The sequence below is a fragment of the Echinops telfairi genome, unplaced genomic scaffold, assembly GCF_000313985.2.
Source record: "Echinops telfairi isolate 266 unplaced genomic scaffold, ASM31398v2 ScPeMD7_3533;HRSCAF=4204_1, whole genome shotgun sequence".
In the NCBI taxonomy this organism is placed as follows: Eukaryota; Metazoa; Chordata; class Mammalia; order Afrosoricida; family Tenrecidae; genus Echinops; species Echinops telfairi.
This window is the reverse complement of record NW_022107432.1, coordinates 924,674-928,053: the sequence shown is the minus strand read 5'-3', so window position 1 is coordinate 928,053 and position 3,380 is coordinate 924,674. Positions and strand designations below refer to the sequence as shown.

Here is a 3,380-nt window from a genome sequence, read left to right as displayed (position 1 = left end):
TTCTCTGGAGGTGGGACACACCTGCTCAGTCCCTGAAGACATCCCTGTGGAGAACACACAAACAGAGAAGCTGATAGAGCCAGAAAAGCCACATGGAGACCCCAGCCAGCACTGAGATGCTTACAGTGACACTGGATCTACAAGACTTCCCACCCATTGGCCTATGATCTTCCTGCATTCGGCATCATTGCATTTGTTTTGTGAGTCTGAAGAGAACTTTATATATTGGTATCAGACATATGGGCTAAAATGGACTTGATCTGGACTGGGCTGGGACGTTTTCTCAATATTCAACTGCTCTCATATATACAGCTCTTTCATATACACATATGAGTGTCCATGAATTTGTCTCTCTAGTCTACCCAGACTAACACCATATGAAAAACTGTGTTGCATCAGGATTAGAAAGCAGCTAATTAACAACCTATGATAAGCAGATGACAACACTCTGGTTGCTGACAGTGACGAAGACTTGAAGCACTTTCTGATGAAAATCTAAGGCTACAATATTCAGTATGGCCTACTTTTCTATGTAAAGAAAACAAAAGTCCTCATACTTTGATGAATAAATAACATTATGAAAACTGGAGAAGATATTGAAGTAGCCAACGACTTCAGTTTACTTGAAACTATATGGAAGCAACAGTGAAGATATCAAACCATGCATTGCATTCGGCAAATCTACTGCACATGACCTCTTTAATTTAAAGTGCTAACAAGCAAAGATACCAATTTGAGGACAAAGGTATCCCTGACCCAAGCCATGTTATTTTTAAATGCTGCATATGCATTTGAAAATGTACAGTGAATCAGAAAAGCAGGATAGATGTCTTTTCATTATAGAATTGGCAAAGAATATTGAAAGAATCAAAGATTGACAGAGAACAAACAATGGCCTTGGAATAAGTATAAAACAGAATGCGCTTTAGAAAGCCTGGTCCATGGAGAAGGACATCATATTTGGTTAAATAGAAGTTAAAAGAAGAGGAAGACCTTCAAGGGAATCCCAGTGGCTACAATAATTGTCTCAAACAAATCAGTTGTGAGGATAACTCAAGACCATTCAAACTCAAGTTTCATTCTTTTGTACTGTGTTTCATTACTATGAGACAGAACTGGCCTCATGGCATCTAAAACCAACACATATTAGATAGATAGATAGATAGATAGATAGATAGATAGATAGATAGACAGACAGACAGATGATAGATACCTTAATACTATTTACAATGATTCTTAAATTCACCATACATACTTATAATGCTAATTTTTATCTTCTTAGAAAAATTTTAAAAATTCATTTAAATTTCATACAAAGGACTCCACTAAATTCTCAGTGAAGGGTCAGTAAAAATCACTGTCTTGCAATAGGAAAAGACATCAATAGTTTAGAAATACATTCAGTAACTTGACCATTAAAGAAAAATGTTCCTCTTCAGTAAAAAATATTTTAAATAAACTTCTGGGAAAAATGTACCCTACAAATACTTTGATTTTTTTCCCAGTGAAACAAGCTTCAGGCATTTAACCTCTAGAAATTAAGTGTGTGTGTTTTAAGCGACAGACTTTTAGGTATATTGTTACAGCAGCTCTAAGAAGCTAATACTCATTTCTTTCTCTACCAAGTCAAAAACCTTGCAATCTACCATGAAGACAGTAAGTAGTCTTATATAGGTAATAATAAGTATCTCACGTTCTCTTCCCTTTCAAAAAGCAAAATAACATATAATACAAATCTCAGGTTATTAGTGAGGCATACTTCAATCTTATTGCCAAACTATTCTTTATGCAGACCAAGCTAGCTTCTTAGATTATTTTATCACCATGTAATTGAACCAGTTTTATAAAAATATACAACCCTAATATTAAAAATTATTTTTGTTCTTTATACTGCTTCTTAATGTTTGTACAGGTTATGCTTGAGTATGATGATATCTGGGATTCCCATTTTTCTAAACGTTATCTATGATTTTTTTTTAGAATTCACACAGCAGAATGCCATTGCTGAATCCTTGAAATACGCATGATTATCTTTCTAGTATTCTCAACTTTCAGCCAAGTTCCACCTGACCCAAATCATGAAACAAATCCAGTGCCATTGAAATTTTAGCTCATAGAATATAGCAGAGCAGAACTGTTCCTTAAGGGTTTCCAAAACTATAAATCTTTTCAGGGACAAAGCTCCATCTTTCTTCCTCAAAACGGAGAGTGGGTTCAATTCCCTCTGATAATCAGCAATTATTTCTCTTGTTCCTTTTCCTCATCTGAATCTGGCTTGAATTTCTAGCAGCAAAAAGTGAGTAGACTGTTGTAACCATTTTTAAAACTCTCTCCAGCAAAATTGTACTGGCATGTGATATTAATCATATTGTTCAATACATTTTCCATTGAGTTAGGCCATCTTTTCTTTGGAATGAGCACAAATATGAATATTTCTAGCAGTGCACACATTTGCTGAAACATCTCAATTGGTATTCCATACATTCTTGGAGCTTTTGTTTCTCAATAATGTCTTCAGCGTAGTCTGGACTACTTCCTTCAGTACCATTGGTTCTTGATCTTGTACTGCCTCTGAAATGTTGAATGTCAACCAATTCTTTTTAGTCCAAAGACTGTATTACTTTCATCCTTGTGGGGGGCCTTCTTCCATGCTTTCACCATAGAATATTTTTGTATTGTAACCTAGGTCAAACCTTGAAACTTTTCTTCAATCATTTTAGCTTGAGAAAGCTGAGCATGATTTCCCTTCTTGGTTTTCTAAGTATGGGTCTTTATTTCATTATACTATTTTAATTTTTCTTCTCTAGGCAGTCTTTGAAATACTCTGTTCAGTTCTTTTACAGCCTCACTCCTCTTTGTTTTGGTTCCTCTATATTCAAGAGCAGGTTCAGAGTCTCTGCTGACATCCATTTCAAGTCTTTTCCTTCTGGTTTGGTTTTTAATGACCTTTTGCTTGCAACTTGTATGAGATCGTTAATATCACCCCACGCAGCAGGATTTAGACTACAATATAGCTGTTAAGTGCTATTTTCTCATTCCCCCTGATCGAAGTAAAGTTGTTTCTTATCTATCCCTGTCTGCGAGTTTCTTGTAGCAGCCCAGGGACGCTTGGTCTCATTCATATTGGCGGGGAGGGGATATCACCCCACAGCTCAATTGATCATCAGTCAAAGTATTAAATGTGTCAAATCTATTATTGCAGCAATCTCTGAATTCAAATATAGATTAAATTACAGTTCATGATTTTTGCTTTCAGGAAATTGTTTGCATTTTATCAAGCTTCAACTTGAACTTGTATATTGGCTTTTGATCATCTTTTCTACAGTCAGCCTTTGATCTTGTTGTGATTGAAGATACTGAGTTTCCCCACCAATTCTGTC

At 35.6% G+C, this 3,380-nt stretch overlaps 1 non-coding gene across 1 annotated transcript; it reads left to right on the top strand.

Annotated features, from left to right (window-relative positions):
• Positions 1–2,989: 2,989 nt before the first annotated feature.
• Positions 2,990–3,122, top strand: LOC115871221. Its single transcript, XR_004047172.1, has one exon. It is a non-coding gene; the product is annotated as a small nucleolar RNA SNORA63 (small nucleolar RNA).
• Positions 3,123–3,380: the final 258 nt, after the last annotated feature.